General features: G+C 38.9%; 1 protein-coding gene across 1 annotated transcript in view; it reads right to left on the bottom strand.

Annotated features, from left to right (window-relative positions):
• MEGF10 (multiple EGF like domains 10) overlaps window positions 1-15,457 on the bottom strand; it is a gene marked incomplete at both ends in the record, with an annotated part of 155,410 nt that extends 139,953 nt beyond the window's left edge. Inside the window, one exon of the mRNA XM_084252922.1 lies at window positions 15,367-15,457. The remainder of the gene's footprint in view (window positions 1-15,366) is intronic.
• Between the last annotated feature and the right edge of the window lie 2,220 nt (window positions 15,458-17,677).

The raw sequence follows: 17,677 nt of genomic DNA, 5'->3' as shown, positions 1-17,677 counted from the left end.
TTATTCCCTGCAATAAAAACGGAAAAATAGAGACACAGTTCTTCAGGCTTAATTACCACATCTGTTATTAGGCACTTTACGGTGATTGACTGGAGTGTATGTCGGACACGTTGCCAAAAATGCCTCCCCATAAAAGCAGCTTCCTGCTCACTGCCTGAATGGCATGGGTCTCTGTTACAACCAGGATTTCCATGGCAAAAGAGCAAAACTTGGCGGACACAAGCCCCTGTGCCAGCTGAAGGCACTTTTTCCCTGGTGCCAGGGAAGCTGGGAGCAGGGCCTGGGCGGCCTGCTCTGGCTTCTGCTTCTCTCCTGCCTTGGGCTCCACCACACTTCCCTGAACTCATGCTAAAGAAGCACAGTGTGAGAGGAAGAAGTAGGCAAGAGAAGGAGGGACTGGGTTGTGGTCTGTTGTGATGACTACTTGCAGACATTGAAATTAGAGTTATGAAGGGATGCTGCAGATGAAAAGTATTTTCTAGCTTCATGTAATTATGACTTTAAAAAGTGCAAGTAACCTACAACATCAAGAAGCCAGCTTCCTAGGATACAGAGTTCCTTGAATGCCTTGGATATTAAGAACACAGATGATTATGTGTGAAAATCAACCACCAAATTGGATTTTAGGAATTTAGTGTCTCACTCTATAATATACATATTAGAGAAACTTATTGCCATCTTTCCTAGTGTCCAATGAAGCTGCTCATTAATCACTTCATGTCTTTTTATGCAGGCAAGTGGGGGGATCTATTAATGAAATGCCACTTCATTTGAAAAGTATCCCATCACTCAACTTTTAAAACTCCACAAATCCAGACAATACAGTTGTGTGTATCCCTAAATCAAGTTAGTCTACAGGTACACAAAACTACTCTTCGGACCAGATGTATGAACACCTGGATTGTTTGCAGCAAACAATCTCATATCTGAACACATGCCAGTAGGAAACACACAAATACTCACCTAACCCTGGTTGTTTAAAGTAAACAAAAACCTGATGGCTCAGAAATTGTGACATATGGATGCAACATGAGTAATGGGAAAAGACTTAGACATACACGCCTTATAAATACACTCTTCTGGAATAATCAAGCATAAAGACGTGGCCTTTCTGCTATTTTCTCTCTCTGTATTTCATTTGCTCTTCTAGGGTGAAAATGTATACATTTATAGGTAAGATTGTGTATGTTTATTATGTACTCCCCAGTAGCATTTTTATATATACCAAGTAATGCTTATGGTGTTTTGGATGTGTGGTACTGTTAATGGTGATTTGTGTACAAAATATATTCCAGAAATAATGAGTGAAGAATGAGATACTGGCAAGCAGGAAGAGAATTTTCTAAGTTATCTTTCTGTCTTTGGGATAGAGACTGAGCATCAGTTTCCTAGAGGTTCATCCCTAGAACCTACCCACTTTTCAACAATCTTTCTACCCTGAATATAAAAAGGGACTTTAGAAAATAGATCTCAGCCTTCTCAGACAAATGCCAGTCAGCTTGGCTTCATACACATCCTGCAAGTCATGATTGCGAGAGTCCTCTCCATTCCCCAGGCTTGTGAAATTTGACTTTTCTCTCCTGAGACCCTATAATATAAATGGTTGGAGGCCCTTTCAAACTAATCCTTTTCTTCTTTATCTACAATGAGTCTTTGTGATCCCCTGAGAAAAGGGATGGTAGAGCATGGTAAAAGTGAAATCCAACAATTCTGAGATTATATAAAGGCCACTCTCCAAACAAGTAAAAAAAGAGCTGAGCCATTTCAAAGCAAAATTCCTTTAAATGATAAACTTCCCCAAGTAATAGTTTTTGTGGTTTCACAAAGAAAGGTTATGCACATTAATATTTAAAAAGTAATTTGGGAATGGGTTCTTGGATAAGACACCAAAAGCACAGCAGTAAAAGAAAAGAGATACATTGGGCTTCACAAAAATTGAAAGATTTTGTGCATCAAAGGGACACTATCAAGAGAATGAAAAAGCAACCCATCCATACAATGGGGGAAAGTATTTGCAAATCATATATTTAGTTAGAGGCAAATGTCCAGAATATATATATATATGTGTGTGTGTGTGTGTGTGTGTGTCTATATATAGACACACACACACACACACATATACAGGTATATACAGATTAAAAAATGGCAAAGGGCATGAATAAACTAAAGAATATATATACCAATGTCCAAAATCCACCCAAAAAAGAAACTCAATGTCATTAATTGTTAGGACGTTGAAAATCAAAACCACAATAGTAGTCCTGCTATTATCAGAACACAAAACACACAAAATGAAAACCAGAAAATAACAAGTGTTAGTGAGGGTGTGGAGAAATTGGAACCTTGTATGTTGCTGGTGGGAGTGTAAAAATGCTGTGGAAAACATAGTGTCTCCTCAAACCTTCAACATGAATTACCACATAACAGACCAATTTCACTCTGATTATAGACTCAAAAAGAATTGAAAGCAGGTTCTCAAACACATTTGTACACTGACAAATACATGGCAGCATCATTCCCAACATCCAGATGGCAAGCAACACAACTGTCTATAAAGGGATAAACAAAATGTGCCTTATACATACACTACAATATTATCTAGCCTTAAAAAGGAAGGAGATTCTGACCCTTGCTAAAACACAGATGAATTTTGAAGACATTATGCTCAGTGAAATAGCCAAAGGACAAAAATTGCATGGTTCCACTTTTTAATGTTATATTTATTTTATCACAATTAAAAAATAAAAGAAATACGTAGAGGTAAGTCAAGATCTAAGGATGTAATTAACAGCTATCTACCCAAGAGGCAGGGACTTCTTTCTTTTGTTCCCCATATGTATGATTAAAACATCCACACATTTGTCCATGGATCACCCGTGGATTTGTAAAATCTAGTTTAGCACTAAAGTTGGAAAGAAAGAAATATCAGCAGATGTAATAACAGCGAGAGTCTGTGTCAGTCACCACAGCCTCCTCTGCAGAACGACTGGCGGGAATGTTACCTCTCCGCTCTCCTAGAGAGCTCTAAAACAGATGACAATTCCTCCAGAATCCAGACACAGAAACCGAAATAGAGCAATTTAACTACCTCTCAATTATAAGGAAATGGAAACCAAAAGGCATCAAACATTTGGGAGCCACTGAGCAATGCCAGAATTCCAGCTCACCACTACCGTCTGCCTGGATCCAAAACTTTGATGCAATTGTTTAACTTGGAATGAACAGACTAAGGGATCTGGGCTTGTGTGTGCCCCTTACTTTCTCAGAGAAATTCTAAGGAATTTGAGATTTTAAAGAAACTTGTCTTCCTCGATTTCCATTCTAAACTCAATTTGGATTTTCTGAGTCATAATGAAGTAGCTTTGCTTTAGGGTTTTATTCTTCTTCTTGCTCCCCTGCCCCCCCATAATTACTAATAAAGTTAAGATTATACAAAACAATACTGTTTTGAATATAGAATGCAGATCTCAATCCCTTCTGGCAGGTACTCCTACAGAGCAGTTGTTATTTATAATACCTATAGGGAGCGAAGAGATTAAAGGATCAAATCACCCTGCACTTCCCAACAAAGCAGACCACAGCTGTACCATGACTTCTGAGCAACTGCTCGGTGAGGAGACAGCAAGACTTCTGTTGTCCTGCAGGGTCTGCTCAGGTCACCGCATGTGGCAGGGATTAGAGAGTCCACGTTCTCTATTACCCAATGGGGCAGGACTGGGGTCTACACACCACACTCCTAGACCAAGGCTCTGTGCCATCACCTGACACCCTCTTGCAGGATCTCTTGGGAAATAGAAGCAGACATCAGACATCATAACTTTTCAAAGCTAACTTTTTTAATGCATATGTAAGAAAGAAAGAACAATTCATTTTTTAACACTTCTTCCCAAAGATCCGTTACAGTGGGGGAGGGGGGGAGAAAATGTACCCATTTTGGAACTTGGTCTGAAGTTAGCTAAATCTTGACACCAGCTAAAGCTATGCTTTAAGAGGAAAGGGTACCATGTGTGGGGGCTAGGCTGTGCCCTAACAGTGAGCCAACACAGAAGAGCCCCCAGGAGCAGCTGTCCCAAAACTCATACTCAACCTCCCCAGGGGATAGAAGGGAGGAGAAAGAGCAAGCTCTTTAAGTCACACAGTTGTGCTTCTTCCATTTGGTGTCTAGCTCTGTAGCTGTACCAGATGGCTGGCCAGGACAAAGCTGGGGCTCCTCTCACTGCCAGCATTGAGTCTTTGCCTGCCCTAACTTACCAGCCCACTCACTTGCACCCCTACAATCCAGATACTGCCCAGAGGCTTTCTAGTCAAGTTCATGAGGTTGGATCTTTTTGATCTCTTCATCCCATAAATAAAGAAATAGGCACTAAAGAGCTTTTTCAGGTGCCTAAGATTAAACCATGGCACAGGTAGACTCAAAACAAGATTTTTGGCTTCAGATGCAGTACTCATTCCACTATTCTGGTTGCCAAATATAGCTCTAGAACAAAAAGCATGCTCTTTTGCTATAAAAGCACTTATTTGTTTCATTCAGTTGTGTCAATTATATATATATATATATAAATAAATAAATAAATATATATATATATATATATATCTCCTTATCTGGACTTCTTTCCTTCAAACATGGGTTCCCTACAGGGCTTCAACAATGATTCTGAAGCCAAATACTGACTACCCATAAGTATGTTCACTCTCCCTAAGCTGTTCAGTGGCCAACAACCCCTGGACCAGAAAAAGCAGATAGGATGGCCAGTGCGCACAGCTGGATACAATGACCTGAGCCAGGAAGTACCTCAGTCATCCCCTCATCCCCTCACGTCTTGAGGAGCACACTGTGGAGGACATTGCATACATATTGAAGAGGGCTGGTTCTGCCTGGGCTCTTATGGGTGATGGATCCAATTCCTAGATAAAGACTGGAAAGCTGCTTTTGTTTTAAAGAACAGGCCTTAGAACTCAGTGACAAAATTCATCTGGCTTCCACAGCCCTTTCTTTACCCTCTAACGCTGTTCTAAAAATCTGCCCATCAGGACTTGGTTGCTATCCCACTCAGCAGTGGAGTCTGCCACATTCACCATCAAAGGAAATACAGACGGCATGTCAGTCACTAACCTATAAAAAACACTGTGGTCTCCTTTACATGCCAGGGAATGAATCCACACACCACTGGGCCCTAATTATGTGCCCTCATTTTCACAAATATTATAATCTGGCCAAGAAATGAAAAATGCTCTTGCAAATTCTCAACTAGAAAGGAGTTTCCTTAGGCCAAACATAAGAAATCATTCTGAGATGGACAGAGTTAGCGTCTCTGTCTGCCACACCTGAACTCTAGACAAATTCAGAAAGATCAGAGTTTTATCCTTTAGAGAGAACTACATACAAGCACATGCTTTAAATTTTAACAGAAAATTTAGGTGATCACTTTCAGAAGATCTCTGGACTTCATAACAATATAATACCTTCAACCAAAGACAACTGTACAGGAAGGTGACAACTATATTTAGTGGATTATGATCCTAAAACATAAACTCTACAGAGTGCTCTGAACAGTCCTCTGTGGCTGCATAAACAAAATTACAAAGCATCGTTTACAGACCACCTTGAAAGAAAAGCCAGGATCCTAATTGGCAGAAATCCACATCATAAGCTTTTTTGCTTTTGTTTTTGTTTATGAATCGCAGAAGAAAAGTGTTTTTGCTCCAGGTTGCTTTTCACCAAAATAAAAGTCAACCATCTGGCCCCACCTGAATATTGGGCAGGGTTCAGATGATCACCAACGTTCCTGAAGGAAGATCTCTTCTAGGTGCCAGGAATCACCTTACTTCTCCAGGTTGAGGAGAAATGCTGCCTTGCTGCCTGGCCTCTATTACTTATCCTCTCCTCACACAATCACCCCCGTTGATCCTGCTGCATCCTAAGAAAAGATAGCTAGGAGGTCAACTGTTCAAAACCTGTAAGTTATAGGGCCTCCCCTGGTGGTACAGTGGTTGAGCACTGGGCTGCAAAGCTGGCTGCAGCCTCTGCAGCGCTGGTTTGATCCCTGGCCTCTGGAGAGGGTCCCACATGGTGCGCAGACCTCTCCTGCCGTGCCCGCTGCTCCCCTCAGCAGTGTATTTCATCAGTCTGCCTGTTCTGTTCCCTGTTCTGGCTCTGGTGAGTTCTCTCACCCTCCTGCACTTCTGACTGGACCCCGTACTTATATAAATAAATAAATAAATCTTAAAAAAAAAAAAACCCTGTAAGTTATAAATATAAATTGTGAAGGTTCTTCCCTTACCTCCAGCCCTCCCTACGAAAGTTCTCAATTGCTATTGGCTGTTTCACCACTCATCAGCACTTTGACCAGAGGAAAGATAGGTATTGGGGAAGTTTTAATCAAGCCTTGTAGCCTCCCTGGTGTGTGCTAGGAGACAAGGTCAAGATTATCCATTTAAATGCACATTAGGATTGTGGGTCAGATTCAGTTTTTCATGTTATTCTTAGGTCCCCATAGTTTTGAATAATCATGAAATTAGCTAAGTTCACAAATATTTAAGTTCATAGTAGATGAAAAAAGAGAAAGAAGGAAGGGAGGCAGAGAGGGAGGGAAGGAGGGAGGAAAGAAAGTAGGGTCTGTATGTCTTGTCCCAGAAGCCATAATAGAATATGACAGACTATGTGACTGAAACAACAGAAATTTATTTCTCACAATTCTGGAGGCTGAGAAATACAAGATCAAAGTGCCAGTGTATTCAGTTACTGGTGAGAACTCTTTTCCTAACTTGCAGATATCGTAGAGGAATAAAGGAAGAGATCTGGTCTCCTTCCTTTTCTTAGAAGAGGACCAGTTCTATTGGATTAGGGCCCCAAATTATGAGCCCATTTAACCTTTATCATCTCCTAATGCAGTCACCTTGAAGGAGCAGGGTTTCAACATTTATATTTCGAGGGGAACACAATTCAGTCTACGACACATGTTCCAGCATTTGGCAGCAGAAAGGAAAATAAGATAGATTCCCATGTGCTCAAGGAACTTAAATTCTAGAATCAATTTAGACTAGAGATAGAAAGGCTCTCAAAGTTTATACACTTTCTTCCCACAAGCTTCCTTCTAGACATACTCCAAGAATGTACCCCCTAGTGAGATGGTGGGCTATCTAACCTCAATTCACAGGAAAGAACACGAAGTCACAGAGAACTTGAGTAGCCAGTGGCACCTGTTATGAGGTAGCAAAAGAAGGGAGAGTGGATGCACTAAGGTCTGAGGTATCAACCACATTCCTAACCACCAGACTCTTAATATGATGGGACAATATATCTCAGCCCAAGATGTTTACAAAGCCCTCTGAATGTAGGGGCATCATCTGGAAGCTTCTGCCCAAGACAAAATTGAGAGAGAAACAATGCTGTTTTCCTGAATTATGAAGGTGGCGTTTCTATGCTGATTCACTGTCTAACATTCTGCAACAGACTCACTGAAAATTAAAAACAGAAGTGAGCTACATATATCTCTGGGTACAATCAAATTAATCAGATAGAGACAAATAAAACATATTGAGCATACATACCAGATAGTGTCCTGAGTCCTTTTCATTTATTATCTCAACTAATCCTCATAAAGACTGTATGGGAGGGACTCCCTTGGTGGCGAAAGCGGTTGAGCACAGTGCTGTGAAGCTGTCCACAGCCTCGGCAGCATGGGTTTGATCCCGGCCAGCCGGCAAGAATCCCACATGGCGCAGCAGACCTCTCCTGTCTTGCCCGCTGCTCCCCTCAACAGTGTATTTCGTCAGTCTGCCTGTTCTGTTCCCTGCTCTGTCTCTGGTGAATCCTCTCACCCTCCTGTGCATCTGACCTGTACCCAGATTCTTGTATGCATGAATAAATAAAAAATCTTTAAAAAAAAAAAGACTGTATGGGAGAGCTATCATTATTATCCCTATTCATTGATGAGGAAATCAAAGTTTGGAATAACTAATTCAGTGTAAACAATTAAGCAGACCAAGATTGAAATCTAAAAACTGTAGTTTCAGAATCTACATTCTAAACCACCACATTATAGAGCATACTTGTACCTTAACTTTTAAATTACATTTGTCCACTGGACATATCCATTAATGCTTAAAATACATACTTGAATATAAATCTAAGAAGGCAGGGACCCTGTTTATCTTCATGCCTTAGCATTACCACAGAAATATAACATAGAATCTAATAGCTGCTCAAATATTTATTGAATGAATAAAAGATCATGCTAAATTTAGTTAAAATTACTGCAAGTCTCTTTATTTTCCTCCCTATTTTTATTTCATTTCAACTTTTATCATAGAATGATAAACCTATGTTATTCATGGCTTGATAAATTTAAGCAGTTATTCTAACTTAAGAATATTCCAATTTGGCCAATCTACACTTCCAAGAAGTTTTAAAAAATCTCTTAATTTTAATCTGTATTTAGTGTATATTTCTTGATATTCAATTACACAAAACCACACTCTGGCCATCTGAGCTTGCTCCTGCCCTCACCTCTCGTCTCGCCCCCCTCCCCCTTTGTCTCTGATCTCATGAAGCTCACTTTACTATTAAAGTCCCATCTATTCTAAGAGTTATTCCCTCATCAAATTCACAGTGATCTCTTCCTACTGTAAGATGGTTAGCCTGGAACATATCACCTGCTCTCGCATCCTTTCCTGTCTTCACAAATATTCTAGCAATGTGCTGAGGGAAGGGGCTGTGCCTTGTCATTTTGGGTGTTCTCCCCAAGATGCAGTAAAGGCTTAACAGCATTTCATGAACAGAATCAACTGACACGGCTACAGATCATCTAAATATAAAATATCTGCTGATGTGATATTTTGTAAATAAAGGTGAAAAAAATTTTACTTGAGGTAAAATTCATCTAACATTAAATTTATCATTTTAATCAACATTGTACAAACACCACCAATATCTAGACCCAGAACAGTTTTACCTTTTCAAAAGGATATTTGCCATGACATGGTCACTCTCCATTTGCCCTTCCCCCTTGCAACCACTAATCTACTCTCTAGCTTTATGGATTTGGCTATTCTGGACATGACATAAATAAAATCATACAACAGTGGCCTTTCATGTCTGGTTTCTTTTACACTGTTCAAAGTTCATCCATGTTGTAGCATGTATCAGCAGACTTCATTTGTTTTTATGGATGAATAATATTCCACTGTCTGGATATATGGCATTTTGTTTATCCATTCTCCAGTGATCAGGGAAATCTCCATTGGATTGTTTTTAATCTTTTTTGTCAACGTCAATAACAATGATATGAATATTTGTATGCACATTTTTGTTTGAACATTTGTTTTCTATTCCACTGACACCTTACTAAGGAAGAACAAATTCTTTACTTAGAAGCCTCATCTTTATTCTACAATAGAGACAAATGATTTTCCTTTCAGTGAAATACTATCTTCATTCATGCCCATGAGCATATTTTCTGGTTTCTGTGTCATTCCACCATCAACAACTATTTATTAAAATAAATATTATTAAGTCACAAGATCTGTGCTACCTTCTAGGCATATAAAAGTGAAAATTAACACAATCTTTGCTATGTAGAACTTAGAGTCTAGCGGGTAAACAAGATAATCAAAGACATGTAACCCATGCAAAACTTAGCTACCCCATAGCACAGCTATGTTAAGGTGGTACTTCCAAGAATCCAAGAAATCTAAGGTCCAAGAAACTCCAGGAGAAATTTAATTGTATTTATATTCCAGAATATTCTAAATTTATTAGAGTTTATATTTTATACCAGAGACTACACTTTCTAACTTCTATAATTAATAGGATCTCACTTAAACACCTGGGTGATTCTTTCATGAAATTCATAAGCATACTTTATTCCTACATATGTCAATCTGATCTATTTTAACATTACTTGGTAGTAAATAATGATTACTGAGAGCTTATTATATATCTACCAGCAAGTTATCGTGACACTCTTTAAATTATAAGATATTATCATTTCACAAGTGATAAAAGAGGAGGTTTGAAGAGCTTACATATTCTCACCTTGAGTCTGGCGCCTTAGACCACTCGGCCATCCTGACACACTGAAGAGCTTACATATTCTGCCCATGGTTATGAAGCTTTAAGGGTAGAGATGGGATCATGACCCACGTTTACCCATGTTTAGGGGTAGAGATGGGAAGCTCAAAAGCTCAAGTCTCCCACTGATATGCTATAGCAATTTCACAGCCAAGGACCCCAAATTCTCTCCTTACAAAAACAGCACACACACATACACACACACACACACACAGGTTCCTATTTTCTATTTGAGTCTGTCAGATCCATATAACAGTAAGCAAGGACGTTCTAAAGATACAATGATCCAGGCCTCCCTGGTGGCGCAACAGGTTGAGCACAGCGCTGTGAAGCTGTCTGTAGCCTCTGCAGTGCTGGTTTGATTTCTGGCCAGCCAAGGAGATACCCACATGGCATGGCAGACCTCTCCTGTCTTGCCCGTTGCTCCCCTCAGCAGTGTTTTCGGTTGTCCAACTGTTCTCCTCCCCGTTCTGTCTCTGGTGAATTCTCTAACCCTCCCGTGCCTCTAGCCTATACCACAGTTCTTGTATAAATAAATAAACCTTTTTTTAAAAAAAGATACAGTGATCCACACTAATGATAACAGATACCCTTTAGACCAAAAAGGGACTAAGGACTACTCATGTGCCAAAAGCACAGGGTTGTACCCCTTCATGCTCCTGGAGCTCATTGTGGATCCTTGGAAGTGATGGTTGAAATAAGTGAAAGAGATGAACAGAGATAAGCCAAACATCCCACACCTCATATCACTTTATCAGACTTAAAATATGTGAGAAAAACAAATAAAAACATTCCAATATCAGACTTCAGAGGAGAAGTCATCCAAAAATTCAGAGAAACATCCATAATGCATAGTCTTTTTCTAATTTCTCTTGACAGATTACAATGAACAGGAGGAGCATAGTGCATAGGAATGAAAAGATTTGCTAGAAACCCAATTTGGAGGGGTGCTTTTGTTTTAAATTCTAAGGACTGGGACTTTGCTAACAGTGTTGACCTCTTAGGCAGTGGATTTGCTACCTAGAAAACTAAAACAATCAAAAATTATGGTGCTGGTCTATTGCTTTCTGACACACAGCTCTTCTGGCAAGGGAGGTAAAAGTGAAATAATGGATATTTATATCTCCAGTCACACCTAGATCAAAATTACATGTTCGTTGGAGTACCCAGAGTTTGTTTTCTATCACTACTACAACTTTAATTCTACAGTAAACAATGCTTTTTAAAAACCTGTTGAACTTTTTATTGGTATAAAAGATATATTTAAAAAGACACAAATCAAAACTGAAGAGTTTAATATATTTTCATGATCTGAACATACCCACACAAATATTTTTAACCACACAAATATTTTTAAATAGAGCAATGTTAACATCTCAGAAGCCCTCCTTGAGAAGAGCTTTAATTATGACACAAAACCAAGTCCCAGCAAGCTTTCTATGCCTTATTAAAGCATTTAATGTGAATCATGCTATTTGGGACATGAACAACAATAAAGGACAACATATCACTTTCCTATTTTTTTCAACAAAAGTTGCATCTATACAGAACTTCAAGTAGAGCACAGTACTCATCCTTAACAGAACTGAGGGAAGAGCCTCTTTAAATAACAGGAATGAAACCAAATGAACAGGCCTAATGACTATGAATTGAAATTAATTAACTAATCAGGAGAATATTTAACACAATCCTTTTTGCCACCTGTGAAGAACAGGCTTCATCCCCTTCTCCACTTCAAAGGCATCTATATCATTGGTAAACCAAATAGTCACTTATAAGGCATAAACAAACTACAAGGAGGAGGGGTAGTAGAAGCATAATGAAGAAAATAAAGCCACTTGCTTCTCCACAATCCATTTGCTTCTCCTACTTTAATGGATTTACAATGATAGTCTATAATCAAGGTGTAATGACAGACTTAATTACAAGGAGGCTCTAAGTGACCTCAGGCAAATCATATATTGCCCTCTCCAGGGTACAAACCTCATTAAGCCTAATTCTCCCAGTCAGAAAACCTCTTATATTGAGACAAAAGGATTCCTACTGGCCAAAGAGCACCAGCTGCCTGAACACTCTGTGTAAATGGGCTCTCCACAACCTACTACATTCAGAAAAGGCTTTTCCCATTCTACCATACTTAAGGCTATATTCTGTGCCTCACTGGAAAAAAAAAAAAAAAAGTCACCTACAGGAACTAGACTAAGTATCCTTTGAAAGAAGCCAAGCCGAGTGAATGACATACTTTTTCATAAAGGGAATAATTAGGCTAAAAGAACAATCCTGTGTGAAAAGTCTGTGACCTTAGCTGAGGTTATGACCTTGAATTTGAATCTTCTTCTGACACAAAGAATGTAGTCAATTATTGAGCTCCAAATTAGCTCTCTACAGGAAGTTTGCAGCCTTTTCCATTCCAGGCCTAGAATCCAGTTTGAGAGTTGGGGATAAAGGGTGGTATCTAAAAGACATCTGGGGAGTCTCCCAACCTCATAAATGTCCAAACTTAGTGATAACTTTCAAATAGACTGAATTATATTTCAGGCTGAAAAAAAAATTCTTGTCTTCAAAACTGCTAACTGAATCTAGATTTGGAAAGAAAATTATCTATACATCATATATATGCTGACCACACCCCGGAACAAAATAGCATTTCCTGAGGTCAGTCAACTTGATTTAGGAGGGCTCTCAGATTAGACACCTGTTTGTATAAATTTGGGCAAAAGAGACTAGAATGAGGCCTTTTCCTGTCATAGCAGAGGGAAATCTTTTATTTTTAAAATCATAAATAATAAAAATCCTGCTCTAAGATAAGTCATAGTGGGAAGAGTAGTATGTGACGATGTGTGAAATAATCCTTGGTCAAAGATCAACTGGAAGTTCTAATAGACTTGTATCCCCCTAAAGCCAAAATCAGCAATTAATGGTGCTTCTACAGAATTACTTTTTCCTTCCCCAATCCTACTCCTGACACATTGCTGCAAGTACTTTAACTGTGAAAGGCCTTGACCTCCTTTCTTTGTCTCTCTGATTCAAGTGTGTCTGTTTCCTTGGGGCTACCAAGCTCAGCTGGATGGCTGGCCAGAGGGGAATGGAGCATCAGCCAACCCTGAACAATGGCCCCTTTCTCTGGCTGTCACATGAACCGCGTTGTATTACAGCCATTGTCCCTCCAAGCAGAGACAGAGAGGCACAGGTTCTCAAAGACCAGTTATTCTCTCTGACCCCTCTAACCAAGTCTCTAAAATATTAGAAAGAAAAAAAAAAGAAAGAAAGAGAGGTCATGCCTTCAGAATGGAGCAGTATTAGGATTCCAGGCTCCTAGATGATAGGGTATCCATGGACCATCTGCAATACCATATCATACCAAAAATATACCCCGCCTCCTTGGTTCGACAACACACCTACGGAATCCAAAACATTAGAGGGGGAACTAGTAGATACTGGCTCAGTCAGTAATCTGCATGCCCCTAAAGTTTGAAAATATGGGCTAAACAGAAGTCTGAAGCATTTCTAGCCTCACTGATGCTCAATTTTGCACATTTATCCATTCAAGGGACATACAGGAAATGGGGAGAATATTAAAGGGGCAAGCACTTTAGTCAGAAGTTGTCAAATCTTAGTACAGAAGGGAAACATCTAGGGAGAAAATAGAAGAAAAGGAAAAGGGGACTGAAGACTGTGAAGAATGGAACAGAAAAAAAAATTTAAGTAATAGTTCTTCAGAAGGTATTAGGAATTTAGGGGCAGGTCAGCAATGAACAAGAAAAGGACAGTGCAGAGAGAAAAGGAAGAAGGTGCCAGAGCAAGCTGGCAGAGGCTGTAATCTTCAGAAAATAATGGGTAGTGAGAAAATTCCACTGGTAGGATGGACAAATGAATGTTTGGTGATATTTTATGAGGTGAAGGAATCAGAGGTTGCCATGGTTGCCTGGATGACATCATGCTAAAAGAGATCATGCAATAGCATGGCAAGATTTTCTCTACAAACTTATTAAGGAAAAGTATGAATTTAGATCCAGATGACACTAGAAAAAACATGAGCCTGTCCTCACCCCACCCTCAAGAAGTCCATGGTGATTGAAGGAAATAACAATTGTCTTATTTCATACTCTCTCACGGCATGGGAGTTCAACTTTAACTTGAATCTCAATAGGGTACCCTAAACTACATCTCATCTGGTTTAAATGATAAAACAATGGCAGTGTAAATGAGGGGCTCCTTTAATAAACATACTGTGATGAGAACAGGCAGAATCTAGTCCAATAATTCCCTGAGTATTATCATAAAATAATTCTCGCCCACCACTCCTATTGAATTAGTCACTACTGCTTGAAGTTATCTTGCAAATTCCTGCAACCCTATGTTTGTTGAGCTCATTCCCCTATCTAAAATGTCCTACCCACACAAAATTCTCCCTTCTTCAAGGCCTCAGGCAGCCAAGAAACCTCTGATGAGGATATAGAGAACTTTCTCTAGAATGGACTCTAAGACCTGTTTACCTGGTCCTTATTATATCCAGTCACACCTAGTTAGTTGTGATTTTTCTAATTATTTTTTTAAGGCAAGTACCTTGGCAATTGTATGTATTACTAATCCCTAACCCATATAGACCTAATAAATATCTGATGGGGCAAAAATAAAACTCAAACCAAGTATCTTTTTAATATATTTTTTTAAAGATTTATTTATTTATACAAGAACTGGGGTACAGGCCAGAGGTGTGGGAGGGTGAGAGATTTACCAGAGACAGCAGGTAGAAGAACAGGCAGATGTACCGAAAACACTGAGGGGAGCAGCAGGCAAGACAGGAGAGATCTGCCCGCCATGTGGGTAGCTCACTGGCTGGCTGGGAATCGAACCCATGCTGCAGAGGCTGAGGACAGCTTTATAGCTCTGCGCTCAACCCACTGCACCACCGGGGAGGCCCTCAAACCAATTACTTTTTAAAGAACAAAAGCCACATCTTTTCATTGATTCCTTGTCCAAAAAAAAAATCAAAGTGTCTTTCTCAAGATATCAATGGATGTAGACAAGATAAATTTCTGTGCTTTGAGTTTGAATTCACCACCAAAAATTATTTTTCTAAAAAAGACAAACATGATCCTTTACCAGAGGTAAAGGGATCCATCATGGAAATGATCACCTATGGTGAGGTTTTACAAGTAGCCAAATCAGTGCAGCTCAGCCAGGTCAGCCAGGATGTTAAGAACAAGGCACTAAGTCGCCTTCTAGAATGAGGCCTCCTTGCTCCCAGAGATAAGATGTTCTTAACAGATGTTAATATCCTGCATGTGTACCTATCAAGATGAGACCTTCCATACTGAAATACTGTTTTCTTTGTCTAAGAAGGGGGGAAGGGTACAATATATTGCCCTCCAAGTAGGAAATTGAGGTGGTTAAAATGTTTTACATAGTTCCTTTATCTAGGAGTATAAATCACTGAAATGAAACAAGAGGAAATCAGTAGAAAATGAACACCGATAATAACAGGATATATGAGCACATTCACACTTTCCAGACTGGCTAATGGCACAAAGTATGCATTATCAAATAACATCCACATGGTGACCTACAGTTTTGCAAATAAAATTATATATAAAGTAAAATAACATTGGCTTTTATCTTTTTTCTCCTCATATGAGAAACCCTCTTATTAAGTACTATAAATCAATTCTCTGCACTATCCATTTTTAAAAAGAGAATGATCACAGAAAAATACAATCTTAAGTTGTGAAGGAGAGAGACAAGCGATAAGTGCAAAGTCTTGGGAAATAAGAAAAAGAAATGAGTGGATAAATGAATGAAAACACTAGGACACTAGTAAAGAGATTTACAAAACTGCAGAGCATTATAACTTAACTAAGGAAGAAAAAGTTCATTTTAGAAATAAAGTTTGAAAGGAAGACAAATCAACAGAACTAATTGAAACTTATGTTTATTTTTAAAGTTAATTTTTAGAACAAAATACTGGGTACGCACCTTGTGTAATTTAGCAGACAGTTCTTAACTGTACTTCCTTTATCTGGACATTTGTACCTCATATATTGATGCTGCTACTTTCCAACCATATATCACTGAAACTTTCTCATACATGAGGCTATCAATGAACATTTTTGTTGTTTATTTTATGGCAGAGCTTCCTAAGGGCTAAAAGTTCAAATTTTGTAGCATCCCCATCTTTGTCATTACTTTGTCATTCATTTGTTCTAATGTTATTGCATATTTCTATTATTATAATGAATAGGAAATGGAAAAATTGGAAGATAAATAGTAATTACAAGTTTTTGTCTCATAGTATAAATGAGACTAAGATAGAATTTTTGCCAAAAGTGACAAATCTTTAGTCTGAATCAGACATTTATCTTTGAACAAGTCAACTGCTATTCAAGTGAAGAGGAAAAGACCGAAATTATAGGAAGTTTAAAGAAAGAAAAATTTTTAAAAGGAGTATATGGTATATAGTATATCTAAAAGGCAGGACATGATTAGAAAACTTACAATGGATTTGGTTCTCTAGGGCCAGCATCCTTCTACTATGTAGGACTTTGCACTATCATTCTTTGGATATATTTTTAGGAATGCAGACTATTAATATAAGCAAAACAGTATTGAACTAGTCACCATGTTTCTGAACGAATACAAAAATAAATGCAGGTCCTCCCCGGTGGCACAGGGGTTGAGCGCTGGGTTGAGAAGCTGCCCGCAGCCTCTGCAGTGCCGGTTCGATCCCCTGCCACAGGGCGAGGGTCCCACATGGCACGCAGACCTCTCCTGCTGCCCGGTGCTCCCGTCAGCAGTGTGTTTCGTCAGTCTGCCTGTACTGTTCCCTGCTTTGGCTCTGGTGAATTCTCTCACCCTCCCGCGCTTCTGACTGTACCCAGTGCGTGTATAAATAAATACATAAATTTTTCTAAAAAAAGAGAAGAAAAGTGATCTCTCAAAATAAATAAATAAATAAACAGATAGATAGATAGATAGACAGATAGATAGATAGATAAATAAATGCAAAAGCATTTTATAAACTGAAAGCACAAGACAAAGGTTAGTTCTTCTTTTGGCATTGGCACTTCCATTTTAGTGCCCTAACACTGTTGTTCACAACCAAAACTATCTCAAAGGTATGATAAACTCAAGTATTGTATCATAGTGTTGTCATAGTGTTGGACATGAAATGTTAATTCAGTGACAATTGGTTTTCCAATCTTAGGGACTTTCTATGTAACTATTGGGAGTGAAGATTTAGAATAAGGAGTGATGATCTCACCAATCAATTGGGAAACTATTCAGATAACAAACACAGGTGATACAATATGGTGGATGGCATGTTAAAGTTACCAAAGGTAGACTGGAATCACTTACGACATCACTAAGCTTATGTGAGAGAATTAGGAAAAACTTCAGAGGAGAGGTCTTATTTGAACTGTATTCTAATGAAAGAATGGGTAGTAAGTAGTTGATTAGACAGAAAAGAGGAGCAAACATATTTCCGGGATAGGGAACAACATAACCATCTAGGTCAGGGAGGAGTGAAAGCAGACAGTGCATTCCCCAAGAAATAGCAACAATCTTATAGGACCAGAGGTCTGGGAAACATAAAATAAATCCAGA

Source organism: Talpa europaea (assembly GCF_964194135.1).
Source record: "Talpa europaea genome assembly, chromosome: 13".
Lineage (NCBI taxonomy): Eukaryota > Metazoa > Chordata > Mammalia > Eulipotyphla > Talpidae > Talpa > Talpa europaea.
This window is presented reverse-complemented; position numbering and strand designations above follow the sequence as displayed.